Source organism: Dendropsophus ebraccatus, chromosome 1, assembly GCF_027789765.1.
Source record: "Dendropsophus ebraccatus isolate aDenEbr1 chromosome 1, aDenEbr1.pat, whole genome shotgun sequence".
NCBI classification, from domain to species: Eukaryota; Metazoa; Chordata; class Amphibia; order Anura; family Hylidae; genus Dendropsophus; species Dendropsophus ebraccatus.
Genome location: NC_091454.1, coordinates 46693717 through 46708693, shown reverse-complemented (window position 1 = coordinate 46708693; position 14977 = coordinate 46693717).

The following is a 14977-nucleotide window of genomic DNA, read 5'->3' as shown; positions in this document are numbered from 1 at the left end:
CTTCTGTCCCGACATGAGGAGAAGGAGGAAGCAGCCAGTGAAGGCAGCCAGAGGGCGGGTGAGGGGCCCGGGGATAGCAGGAGGGGGCCCTGTCTGTGTGTGTGTGTAGAGACAGGACAGACAGGAGGGAGCTGCCTGAGGTACAGCTGTCAGGAGATTCTCTGGGTGGAGGCTGGGCCCCTCTGATCTTAGTCTGAGCCTGGGCCCCTGACAACTGTACCGCCAATACTGCCCTGATGGTGGCCCTGGCTGTGCTTGGCACATAGACACATAGACAATAGTTAGTCCTGGCTCTTGGGTTTAAGAGCCCACATATCATGGGAAGGGTAGCGGAGTACAACCCATGCTGTAGCCAGTTCTGCTTCAATTGGTCATGCCCCCACCTCTCCCTAAAGGGGTACAAAGGTTAAAGGAAAATTCTGGGCTGCTGTAATTTTTGGCTGCATGGCGGGGAGGATGAATGAAATAACATGCTCTCACCTCCTGCTCCAGTGCTGATGCCAGCCCCTTCCTGGTAAGACAGGGGACCTTGGACGTGAGGTGCCAGGCCTGCTCAGCCAGTAACAGCCTTAGTGGAATCCTGCCTCAGCCGCTGAGTGAGCCAGACATGTCACGTGCCAGGTCCCCCTTCAGACCCAGAAAAGTCTGGGACCGGAGCTACGGGATACCAGCAACAGTGCTGGAGGAGGGGAGGTGAGAACATTTTACTTCTTTCATCCTCCCCCACGCTGCCACACCAGCCCAGAATTGTCATTTAAAAAAAAAACATGGCCACTTTCTTCCAGAGACAGCACCACTCTTGTCACCAGTTCAGGGGTGGTTTGCAATTAAGCTCCATTCACTTCAAAGGAACAGTGTTACTAAACCCCACCCAAACTGGAGACAAGAGTGGTGTTGTCTATGGAAGAAAGCGGCCATGTTTTCATAGCGCTGAATAACCCCTTAAAGGGTGCGTTCACACCTACAGGATCTGCAGCAGATTTGATGCTGTGTTCAGTTATTTAAATGAAATCTGCTGCAGAAAATCAGCTGCAGATCCTGTAGGTGTGAACGCACCATAAAGGTGCGTTCACGCATACAGGATCCGCAGCGGATTTGATGGTGGAGATTTGAAGTTGGAGATTCAAAGCAAATCAAATCTGCTGCGGATCCTGACCGTGTGATCGCACCCTAAGGGTAGATTAACACTGTATCGCAGCGTATTTAACACTGTGAGTTTTGCAGTGAAATCTACTGTGATACTAGGTACTTTTATGGCCTACGGCTCTGCATTCTCGCAGCAGATTTTTATTTCGCTGTGAGAATGTAGCCACAGCGCTGTCCCGCCCCAGCAACTGATTGGCTGAGCAGCCAACAGGAGTGTGGGAAGGCCATAAATTAGCTTGTTGAAAGCCCGGCAGCTAATGATTTAAGTGGCTTCATTCTCACAGAGCCATAGGCCTTAACAGTACCGAGTATCACAGCGGATTCCAATGTCAGCATGAAATCTGCTGCAATGCGGTACGTGTGAATCCACCTTCAGGGTGCTTTCACACGTACCGTATCGCTGCGTATTTAACGCTGCATGTTTGGTGCGAATTTTACATGCGAGTTTTGATTTTCACATGATTTTCATGTGAAAATCAAAACTCGCATGTAAAAATCGCACCAAAAATGCAGCATTAAATGCGCAGTGATACGGTACGTGTGAAGCTACTCTCAAACTTCTTATATAATGCTGCCCCCTCGGCAGCTCGTCTTAGTAGCGTCAGACGGCTCAGCCATAGAAGTACACAGGGAACATATATTCTTACTATATATCACCACCACACCAAGGGGGAAAGCCATCCTTTCTACTACCTAAGGGTTGTATTAGACAGCCCGATCACTAATGTAAGCGAGGGCCGATCTGCCAGATCGCTTACTTACTGAGCCTATTACACGGCTCTATAATTGTACAGCAAGGGCTTCACAGATCGCTAAAGAATCTGACACAGGGATAGAACGGCGCCGTCACAGGCAAGCGGTCCGCTTTTCAATCCGCGGCCCGGTTCCCGTGTACGGGGCCGTTCTATCCACGGGTCCTGGGCCGGTGCCCAAGCACTGGAGGCGGGCCGGCCCGCCCCACTAGGAGTAAATTCCCTCCCCTGTATGACGCGGCTCGGTTAGAATCAATGGAGCCGTGTCATACAAGGGAGGGAATTCCCTCCCACTGGGGGCGGGCCGGCCCGCCTCCAGTGCTTGAGCACCGGCCCGGAACCCGTGGATAGAACGGCACTGTATATGGAAACCGTGCCACGGATCAAAAAACGGACCGCGGCACCAGCTTGCCCGTGAAGGTGAGGTTCTATCCCAGTGCTTCTCAATTTCAGGCCTCACCAACAGGTCATGTTTTGAGGATTTCCTTAGTATTTAACAGGTGATATAATTATTCTCAGTGCATCAGGTCTTATCACAGCTGCTCTTTGTATGGGATATCCTCAAAACATGACCCGTTGGTGAGGCCTGAGGACTGGAATTGAGAGGCACTGTTCTATCCCTTGTGGTACATCCTCTTTAAAAGCATAAAATAATAAACCTTTACATACCTCTTTACGCTCCCAGTGTTCTCTTCGCTTCTGCCTGATGTCCACAACTGAAGTGACAGGCTGCTCAGCCAATTACTGGTCATGGTGCTCCTGTCTCGGTCAGTAATTGGCTCAGCAACTTGTTACTTCAGAGATCGGCACTGAAGTTCCACTGGGGGCTGCAGGGTCCAGGGACCGTGGAAAGGTATGTAGAACATTTATTCTTTTTTTACACAGCCGTCAACATCGATATGACACATAGCAATGCACGGACATTGGCTGATGATTTTTAGGCTGGACTAAGGGTGCGTTTACACAGACAGATTTATCTGACAGATCTTTGAAGCCAAAGCCAGCAACAGACTATAAACAGAGAACAGGTCGTAAAAGAAAGACTGGGATCTATCCCATTTTCAAATCGATTCCTGGCTTTGGCTTCAGAAATCTGTCAGATAAATCTTTCTGTGTAAACCCAGTATTATGCTGCGTTTACACGTAACGATTATCGTGCAAATTTGCGCGATAACGGTCGAATTGGAACGATAATCGTACGTGTAAACGCAGCAAACGATCGAGCGACGCGCGATAAATCTTACATCGTGATCTTTCATCAGGTCAGCAAATCGTCGTTCATCGTACGAAAAAAATTCGCAAATCGTTCCGTGTGAACAGTCGTTCGCCGATTTAACCAATGTGTGAGATAGGCTTAAACGATCGCAGTGCGAATTTTCGTACGATATATTGTACCGTCTGAACGCTGATCGTTATAAAAAAAAAAACGTAAATCCGACATCGCTAATCGTACGATCGGGCCAATAATTGTTACGTGTAAACGCAGCATTAGCGACAACAATCAGCTAATGACCGCTTTATCAGCTGATTGTAGTCTTTATTACAAGAGAGATAAGGCCCTTTTACACAGAAAGATTATCTGACAGATTATCTGCCAAAGATTTGAAGCCAAAACCAGGAACAGACTAAAATCAGAGATCAGGTTATACAGGAAAGCCTGAGATTTCTCCTCTTTTCAAATCCACTCCTGGCTTTGGCTTCAAATCTTTGGCAGATAATCTGTCAGATAATCTTTCTGTGTAAAAGGGCCCATAATCTCTCAAACCGGCCTAATTTGGCAGAATATTGCTCTGTGTAAGGGTGCGTTTACACAGAGAGATTTATCTGACAGATTTTGGAAGCCAAAGCCAGGAATGGATTTGAAAAGAGGATAGATCCCAGTCTTTCCTTTATGACCTGTTCCCTGTTTATAGTCTGTTCCTGGTTTGGGCTTCAAAAATCTGTCAGATAAATCTGTCTGTGTAAACGCACCATAAGGGTATAAACCCACACACCGTAAACGCAGCGTATTTACTGCTGCGATACGCAGCAAATACGCAGCAAACACGCAGCAAATACGCAGCAGATTAGATCTAAATAACTGAACACAGCATCAAATCTGTACCAACAAATCTGCTGCGTATTTGCTGCGTATTTCTTGCGTATCTGCTGTGTATACGGTGTGTGGGTTTGTACCCTAAGGGCCCTTTTACACAGAAAGATTATCTGACAGATTATCTGCCAAAGATTTGAAGCCAAAAACAGGAATGGATTTGAAAAGAGGAGAAATCTCAGGCTTTCCTTTATGACCTGATGCCTGTTTATAGTCCATTCCTGGCTTTGGCTTCAAATCTTTGGCAGATAATCTGTCAGATAATCTTTCTGTGTAAAAGGACCCTAATAGGGCCCAATGGCCAAAAGTGACACAGCACCCACCCCCCTCCTCCCTCTCCTGGGAATGTATCACAGCCACATTACACCACCCGATATTCTGGATAAGCGAGTGCAGATCTGCTAAATCCGCTTACAGATCCTATTACACAGCTCAATAATTGTGCAGCACGGGCTGTATATATATATATATATATATATATATATATATATATCATTAGCAAAGACTGTGCAGCACTTGCCTTAGGCAGAGTTCACACTGCGTTTTGTTTGAATTTTTTTACAAAAACTGGATGAAAAAAAACAAACATCCGTTTTCTTTAACCCCTTAACCCACGGGGGCTTCTAGTATAAGTGTAAAAGTAAAAAAAAAAGTGTTGGTAATAGTAAAAAGCCCCCTCCCCTAATAAAAGTCTGAATCACCCCCCTTTTGCCAGGTTATAAACAAAAGTAAATAAATAAACATGTTTGGTATCGCCACGTGCGTAATCGCCCGATCTATTAATTAATCACATTCCTGATCTCACACTGTAAACTGCGTAAGCGCAAAAAATCCCAAAGTGCAAAATTGTGCATTTTTGGTCGCATCAAATCCAGAAAAATTTTAATAAAAAGCGATCAAAAAGTCGTATATGTGCAATCAAGGTACTGATAGAAAGAACACATCATGGCGCAAAAAATGACTCCTCACACAGCCCCATAGACCAAAGGATAAAAGCGCTATAAACCTGGGAATAGAGCGATTTTAAAGAGTCACTGTCGTATTTTTTTTTTTTTGCAGAAATCAATAGTCCAGGCGATTTTAAGAAACTTTGTAATTGGGTTTATTAGCCAAATCTGCCATTATCTGCATGTAAAAAGCCTTTTCCCAGGTCCCCCCCTCCTTCCTCTTTTTCATCCACTCTGAAAAATCAGAAAATTGTGACTTGTTGCAGGAGACGTACCCTGTCTGTTCTAGGGAGAGGGGAGGGGGGAGGAGGAAGGAGGGAGTTAGCCGGCAGCAGAAAGCAGATAACAGAGGATTACAGGCATGGAGCTGGGTGACAGCTGTAATCCGAACTCAGACAGGTCAGTGGTGACTGTCACAGGAGATATCCCGTGAGGGATTTGTAGATTAACTCTTTGTTGTCCTGTTTTGGTCTTTTCTTTAGCTCTCTCCATAGGAGAACAATGAAGACAGGGGGAGAGCTTCAAACTGCTTTTTTATGATAAAAATGCATTTTTCGGATAATAAACCCAATTCCAAAGTTTCTTAAAATCGCCTGGACTATTGATTTCTGCAAAAAAAAAATTCACGACAGTGACACTTTAACCCCTTAAGGACCGGGCCTGAAATGGCCTTAAAGGGGTTGTCCGGCGATAAAAAATTATTCACAGAATAACACACATTACAAAGTTATACAACTTTGTAATGTATGTTATGTCTGTGAATGGCCCCCTTCCCCATGTCCCACCACCCCCACCCGTGTACCCGGAAGTGTGGTGCGCTATACATTACCTGTCACGTGCCGACCACGGTCTCCGATCCTCAGCAGTGACGTCTTCTTCGGGAGGCCAGCGGATCTTCCCGAGTGCCGGCCACCCTCTGCAGCGTCATCAGCCGCTCAGCCGCGATTGGCTGAGCACAGTTATGCTCAGCCAATCGCGGCTGAGCTTCGGATGACGCTGCAGAGGGTGGCCGGCACTCGGGAAGATCCGCCGGCCTCCCGAAGAAGACGTCACTGCTGACGATCGGAGACCGTGGACGACACGAGATGCGGTGAGTATAATGCACCACACTTCCGGGTCTAGCGTGGGTGGGGGGAAACACGGGGAAGGGGGCCATTCACAGACATAACATACATTACAAAGTTGTATAACTTTGTAATGTGTGTTATTCTGTGAATAATTTTTTATCGCCGGACAACCCCTTTAAGGACCGGAGTAAATTTTATGAATATGACCAGTGTCACTTTATTCATTAATAACTTCAGGATGCTTTTACCTATCCGGCTGATTCTGAGATTGTTTTCTCGTGACATATTGTACTTCACATTTCTAGTAAATTGGAGTCGATACTTATAACAAATCTTTATGAAAAAAACCAAAATATCGTGAAAAATTGTGAAAAAATGCATTTTTCCAACTTTAAAACTTTTCTGCTTATACAGAAAATGGTTATATCACATAAATTATATATTAAATAGCATTAGCAACATGTCTACTTTATGTTGGCGGCATTTATTAAACTATATTTCATTTTTTTTAAACAATAGAAAGCGTAAAACATTAGCAGCAAATTTCCAAATTTTCGGTAAAATTTCAAAATCAGATATTTTTAGGGACCTGTTCAGGTTTAAAGTGTATTTGAGGGGACTGTGTGTTAGAAAGCCCCACGAAGCACCCCATTTCAGAAACTGCACCCCCCAAACTCTGCAAAAGCACATCCAGAAAGTTTTTTAACCCTTTAGGGGAGTCACAGAAATAAAAGCTAAGTGTGTAAGAAATTAGAAAATTTTTATTTTCTGTGCAGAGATTTTATTGTAATCCAATATTTTTCATAATTATGACCCTATTACCAGAGAAATGCACCCCAATAATTATTGCCCCGTTTTTGCAGTTTATAGAAATACCCCATATGTGGCCCTATTGCGCTATTTGACGCAACCACAAGCCTCAGATACAAAGGAGCGCCTAGTGAATTTCAATGTCTCCATTTTATTTGGTAATTTCTGACTGTACCACTTCAGGTTGGCAGAGGCTCTGGGGTGCCAAAACCTAAAAAACACCCCTAAAGGGACACTATTTAGAAAACTAAACCCCTCAAGGAATGTAACAAGGGGTGCTGTGAGCATTTGGACCCCACAGGTGCTTCACAGATTTTCCGAACAATGTGGCGTGAAAAAAGACAAAAGTATTTTTTACACTAAAACGTTGTTCTAGCCTTCAATTTTTCATTTTCACAAAGGGAAAAAAGGAAAAAAAAGACACAAAAAGTGTAGCGCAGTTTCTCCCGAGTACAGAAATACCCCACATGTGGACATAAAGTGTCACGCGGGCGCAGGACGAGCCTCCAAAGTGAAGGAGCGCCAATTGGCTTTAGGAAGCTGGATTTCACTGGAATGGATTTCAAGGGCCACATCGCATTTACAGAGCCCTTGTGCTGCCAAAACACTGGAAACCCCCCACAAGTGACCCCATTCTGGAAACTACACCCCTCAAGGAATCTAACAAGGGGGGCAGTGAGCATATGGACCCCACTGGTGACGGGCACAAATGTGGAACAATGTGACGTGAAAGTGAAAAATTTCATTTTTTCACTTTCACGGCACAAATGTGCCCGTCATCAAGGGGTCCATTTGCTCACTACACCCCTTGTTAGATTCCTTGAGGGGTGTAATTTCCAGAATGGGGTCACTTGTGGGGGGTTTTCACTGTCTTGGTAGCACAAGGGCTCTGTAAATGCGACATGGCGTTCATAATCCATTCTAGCCAAATCCAACCTCCAAAATCCAAATGGCGCTCCTTAACTTCGGAGGCTTGCCCTGCACCCACATGGCGCTTTATGTCCACATGTGGGGTATTTACGGACTCGGGGGAAATTGCTCTACACATTTTGTGTTTTTTTTTCTCTTTTAACCCCTTGTGAAAATGATAAATTCAAGGCTAGACCAACATTATAGTGTAAAAAATGTAATATTTCATTTTCACGCCACATTGTTCCACATTTGTGCCCGTCACCAGTGGGGTCCATATGCTCACTACACCCCTTGTTACATTCCTTGAGGGGTGTAGTTTCCATAATGGGGTCACTTGTGGGGGGTTTCAACTATCTTGGCAACACAATGGCCTTTTAAATGCAACATGGCCCCTCGAAATCCAATCCAGCCAAATCCAGCCTCAAAAAACCAAATGGCGCTCCTTCCCTTTGGAGGCTTACCCTGCACCCGCATGGCGCTTTATGTCCACATGTGGGGTATTTCCGTACTCAGGAGAAATTGCGCTACACATTTAGTGTTTTTTTTTACCTTTTAGCCCCTTGTGAAAATGAAAAAATCATGACAAGATTAATGATTTAGAGTAAAAATTTTAAAAAAATTACACTAAATGTTGGTCTAGCCTTGATTTTTTTCCATTTCCACAAGGGGTTAAAAAAGAAAATGAACACAAAACGTGTAGGGTAATTTCCCCTGAGTACGAAAATACCCCACATGTGGACATAATGTGCCATATGAGCACAGGGCAAGCCACCAAAGGGACAGAGCGCCATTTAGAGGCTTGAATGGAGGATGGAGGCCTTGTCGCAATTACAAAGCTCCTGTGCTGCCAGGACAGTAGAAACCCCCGACAAGTGACCCCATTCTGGAAATTACACCCCATAAGGAATCTAACGAGGGGTGCAGTGAGCATATGGACCCCACTGGTGACGGGCACATGTGTAGAACATGTGCCGTGAAAATAAAAAATACCATTTTTTTCATTTTCACGTCCCAAATGTGGCCGTCACCAGAGGGCCATATACCCGCTGCCCCCCTTGTTAGATTCCTTATGGGGTGTAGTTTCCAGAATGGGGTCACTTGTGGGGGGTTTCTACTGTCCTGGCTGCACAGAGGCTTTGTAATTGCATCATGGCATCCTCTAATGGGAATGGGGGCCATGCCTATTTAGTTGGGGAAAAGGGACAATTCTAATTTATTTGGGGGTATTAGGCCAATTATTAGTTTATAAGGTTGAAAATGACAGGTGTCCATCAAACTCAACCTGTGTTGATCCAGAGGAAGGCAAAAACCCCTCGTGAGGCAGACGACAGTAGCCTCATCACTGGGAAAAAATTCCTTCCTGACTCCATAATGGCGATCAGAATAATCCCCGGATCAACGTGACCCCTGAAATAGGAATAAGGGACAGAATTTAGATAATGTAGAACCCCAGTGACGTGTGGTGCGCCTTGGAGCGATCCAGTATGCAGAGGCCAGGGTGATCAGGACAGGTGTCACACTGGAAAATGGTGTCCTTCCTGATCCCCCTGTTACACCACACTCTGCACTTCTTCTGGGGTCTCCTGTTTTCCAGTGTGGGGGACGTCACCTGGAAAATGTTGTCCTGGTGCGATACGGGGTCCTTCATATCCAGAAGCGCTGGGTCCGCTCCATGGCTGCTAAATATTAGGGCTCTATTACTACTTCTGATATGTTCGGATCGTGCCGCAAGCTACAGTAGCTCAGGCAGCGAGGGACTGGAAGAGGGGGTGCTGGTATAAAAGTTATCCCCGTACGGGTGGTGACCTTTATCCAGCAGTGGGAAGATCAGTTCCCGGACGATCTTTCCACTTGTTCCGAGGATGGGGGGGAGGGGGCATCTGGGGGCTGGATTCGGGTGTCCCTTCCTTCATACACTCTAAGGGTACGTGCACACTGCGGAATGGCGAAGGATAACCCTTCGTGCATTCCGCAGTTGGCACCCGCCGGCTGACTGATGCGGGCGCGCGTCTCCGTCCGTGTCATAGACTCCATTCTATGCACGGGCGGATTCCGCTCTCTGTCCAACGTGTTCATTCTTTGGACGGACGATGGAATCCGCCTGTGCATAACATGGAGTCTATGACACGGGTAGAGACATGCGCCTGCATCAGTCCGCCGGTGGGTGCCAGCTGCGGAATGCACAAAGGTTTATCTTCGCCAATCCGCAGTGTGCACGTACCCTAAATCTGTAAGTGTACCCTGAGGTACGCTCACAGAGTTAGTAGAATTTCATGCCATACCGTGATCTCTTATTGGGACGGTACTGGCGGAAAAGACGTGTCTGGGGGGCAGCGTACGCTACGCTACCCCCCAGACATGTCACTGGATGATGAGGATGATGAGGATGAATGGAGGAAAGAAGGATCCCCCCATTTATCCTCACTGGCTGTTTCGGTGTCGGAGGCAATAATAACGTATCCTTCTGACGCCGAAAACACCCTGGGGGTCATCTTTATACGGGGACTAGTATATGGGGTATGTAGTGGTGTAGTGTCAAACTTTATTCAATGTAGTGTAGTGTGGTGTAATGTAGTGTTTTTTACGTGTTTTTTTACAGTAAGTATAAAAAAAAAAAAAACTACGCCAAAAATGGTGTTGCTGATAAATGCCGCACTTATGTGCGGCAGTTATCAGCAGACCGTGGCAGTAGGATAGAGAAAAAAAACACCCTACGCCAAAAAGGAGGAGTTGCTGATTAGCAGCGCACTTTCGTGCGATGCTGATCAACACTCAGCGGCGATAGGGTGCGGAAAATAGAAAAAAAAAAAAAAAAAAAAAAAACTTAATTACATACTGAACATCCCTGTAGCTGCTGATAAGTGTATTACACATATCAGCCGCTAGAGGGCAGCAGAGCGGAAAATCCCGAAAACCCGACGCTGGAGCCGAAAATAGCCAAACGTGACGTCACGGAAGAAGCCGAAGACCCGAACGAGACCACGAGGACGCCGCGAACCCGGAAGACGCCGATCAGGACCCCGGGACAGGTGAGTAATGTACGAATACCTGCTCTGGACCCCTCAGCTACCTAGCTGAGGGGTCCGGAGCAGGTATTTATAACTTTTGGGGACTTTGATCGCCGTGAACGGCCGGCCGGTAGTAATGGCGGTCGGTGCCGTCCTCGGACAGCACCGACCGCCATTTTTTCCGGGTCATCGGGTCACAGATGACCCGGAAAGGTTCCGATCGCCGCTATTGGCTGATCTGAACTGATAAGCCAATAGCGGTGATCGTCGGCATGGGGGGGGTTAACAACCCCCCATGCCGACAGGGAGAGATGGCCTGCAGTGTATTTCTGCAGGCTATCTCTCCCGATCGCATGCGGCCGGTCCGCGGCGCCCTCTTAAAGGACCCGCGTACCGGTACGTCATGGGTCCTTAAGTGACAGTGATCCATGACGTGCCGGTACGTCATGGGTCCTTAAGAGGTTAAGGAACATATATTTGTAAACAATGGTTTTAATTTTTTACAGGCCATCAGATACAATATAAGTTATATATGTTATATATCGTTTTAATCGTAACGACTTGTGGAACATATATAACAAGTCAGTTTTACCCCAGGGCAAACGGCGTAAAAACACATATCCACTAAAAACACAAAATGTGTTTGTTTTTTTCAATTTCACCACACATTGAATTTTTTTCTGCTTTTGCAGTGTACTTTATGCAAAAATTCAGCCTATCATTGCAAAGTACAATTAGTGGTGCAAAAAATAAGGGCTCATGTGGGTTTCTAGGTGAAAAAATGCAACTGCTATGGCCTTTTATGCACAAGGAGGAAAAAATTAAAACGCAAAAATCTAAATTGCCCCGGTCCTTAAGGGGTTAACATACACAAAAATTAGGTTAACCATGTTTTTTGTGTACGTAAAAAGAAAAACGATGCGTTTTGATCCTTTTTTTATAATGAAATTCGATGGAAAACGGATGCACAAAAATGCATGTTTTTCCATCCATTTTTCATCAGTTTTTTTGCAAACATGAGTGAAAAAAATGTAGTGTGAACCCAGGCTTAACCCTTAGGGCACACAGCCAGTTTTCATTTTTGCGCTTATGTTTTTTTTCCTCCTTGTGTATATAAGGCCATAGCGCGTGCATTTTTCCACCTAGAGACCCAGATCAGACCCTTTTATTTTATTTGATGGCTTTAAAAAAATTAAAACCTCTTAAAAAAATCTATGTTCCTTAACCCCTTAACGACATCGGGCGTAAACTTACGCCCTCGCGCCCTGGTACTTGGCGCATCAGGGCGTAAAAACGCCCGATGTTTCCCCGATCGCTGCGTGTTCACACACAGCGATCGGGGAAGATGGCCTGCTATAAATCATAGCAGGCCATCTTAGCTTCACGGCACGGGGGGTGGTTAACACCCCCCGTGCTTACGATCGCCGCTATAGGCTGATCAATTCAGCTCAGCCAATAGCGGCGATCGGAACCTTTCGGTTGCCGATGACCCGGAAAAAAATGGCGGTCGGTGCTGTAAAAAGTAATGCTGATCGCCGTGCCACCGGCCCGATCGCCGTGAACGGCCGGCTGGCCGTTCACGGCGATCGGGCCGGTGGCACGGCGATCAGAGTCCCACAAAATAGTAAATACCTGCCCTGGACCCCTTAGCTAGGTAGCCGAGGGGTCCAGAGCAGGTATTTGTACATTACTCACCTGTCCCGGGCTCCTGATCGGCGTCTTCCGGGTTCGCGGCATCCTCGTCTTCGTTCGGGTCTTCGGCTTCTTCCGTGACGTCACGTTCGGCTTCTCTCGGCTATTTTCGGCTCCAGCGTCGGCTCTTTCCGTATTTTGCGCTCTGCTGCCCTCTAGCGGCTGATATGTGTAATACACTTATCAGCAGCTACAGGGATGTTCAGAATGTAGAAATTTTTTTTTATTTTTTTTTCAAATTTTTTTTTTCTATTTTCCGCACCCTATCGCCGCTGAGTGTTGATCAGCATCGCACGAAAGTGCGCTGCTAATCAGCAACTCCTCCTTTTTGGCGTAGGGTGTTTTTTTTCTATATTCTACTGCCACAGTCTGCTAATAAGTGCCGCACATAAGTGCGGCATTTATCAGCAACTCCTTTGTTGGCGTAGGTTTTTTTTTTATACTTACTGTAAAAAAACACGTAAAAAACACTACATTACACCACACTACATTGAATAAAGTTTGACACTACACCACTACATACCCCATATACTAATCCCCGTATAAAGATGGCCCCTAGGATGTTTTCGGCGTCAGAGGGATACGTTATTGCCTCCGACACCGAAACAGCCAGTGAGGATGAATGGGGGGGATCCTTCTTTCCTCCATTCATCCTCATCATCCAGTGACATGTCTGGGGGTAGCGTAGCGTACGCTGCCCCCCAGACACGTCTTTTCCGCCAGTACCGTCCCAATAAGAGATGACGGTATGGTGTGAAATTCTACACACTCTGTGACAGTACCTCAGGGTACACTTACAGATTTCGGGTACGTGCACACTGCGGAATGGCGAAGGATAACCCTTTGTGCATTCCACAGCTGGCACCCGCCGGCGGACTGATGCGGGCGCATGTCTCCATCCGTGTCATAGACTCCATTCTATGCACGGGCGGAATCCGTCGTCCATCCAAAGAATGAACACGTTGGACGGAGAGCGGAATCTGCCCGTGCATAGAATGGAGTCTATGACACGTGTGGAGACGTGCGCCTGCATCAGTCCGCCGGTGGGTGCCAGCTGCGGAATGCACGAAGGGTTATCTGTCGCGATTCCGCAGTGTGCACGTACCCTTAGAGTGTATGTAGGAAGGGACACCCGAATCCAGCCCCAGATGCCCCCCCCCCCCATCCTCGGAGTTAGTGGGAAGATCGTCCGGGAACTGATCTTCCCACTGCTGGATAAAGGTTACCACCTGTACGGGGATAACTTTTATACCAGCACCCCCTCCAGTCCCTCGCTGCCCGAGCTACTGTAGCTTGCGGCACAATCCGAACATATCAGAAGTAGTAATAGAGCCCTAATATTTAGCAGCCATGGAGCGGACCCAGCGCTTCTGGATATGAAGGACCCCGTATCGCACCAGGACAACATTTTCCAGGTGACGTCCCCCACACTGGAGAAAGGGAGACCCCAGAAGAAGTGCAGAGTGTGGGGTAACAGGGGGATCAGGAAGGACACCATTTTCCCGTGTGACACCTGTCCTGATCGCCCCGACCTCTGCATACTGGATCGCTCCAAGGCGCACCACACGTCACTGGGGTTCTACATTATCTAAATTCTGTCCCTTATTCCTATTTCAGGGGTCACGTTGATCCAGGGATTATTCTGATCGCCATTATGGAGTCAGGAAGGAATTTTTTCCCTGTGATGAGGCTACTGTCGTCTGCCTTACGAGGGTTTTTTTTTTGCCTTCCTCTGGATCAACACAGGTTGAATTTGATGGACACCTGTCATTTCCAACCTTATAAACTAATAATTGGCCTAATATCCCCAAATAAATTAGAATTGTCCCTTTTCCCCAGCTAAGTAGGTATGGCCCCCATTCCCATTAGAGGAGGCCATGATGCAATTACAAAGCCTCTGTGCGGCCAGGACAGTAGAAACCCCCCACAAGTGACCCCATTCTGGAAACTACCCCCCATAAGGAATCTAAGAAGGGGGGCAGCGGGGATATGGCCCCCTGGTGACGGCCACATTTGGGACGTGAAAATGAAAAAAATTGTATTTTTTATTTTCTCGGCACATGTTCTACGTAAGTGCCCGTCACCAGTGGGGTCCATATGCTCACTGCACCCCTTGTTAGATTCCTTATGGGGTGTAGTTTCCAGAATGGGGTCACTTGTGGGGGGTTTCTACTGTCCTGGCAGCACAGGAGCTTTGTAATTGCAACATGGCCTCCATCCTCCATTCCAGCCTCTAAATGGCGCTCTGTCCCTTTGGTGACTTGCCCTGTGCCCATATGGCACATTATGCCCACATGTGGGGTATTTTCGTACTCAGGGGACACTACCCTACACGTTTTGTGTTCATTTTCTTTTTTAACCCCTTGTGGAAATGGAAAAAAATCAAGGCTAGACCAACATTTAGTGTAATTTTTGTAAAATTTTTACTCTAAATCATTAATCTTGTCATGTTTTTTCATTTTCACAAGGGGTTAAAAGATAAAAAAAAACATTTAATGTGTAGAGCAATTTCCCCTGAGTACGGAAATACCCCACATGTGGACATAAAGCG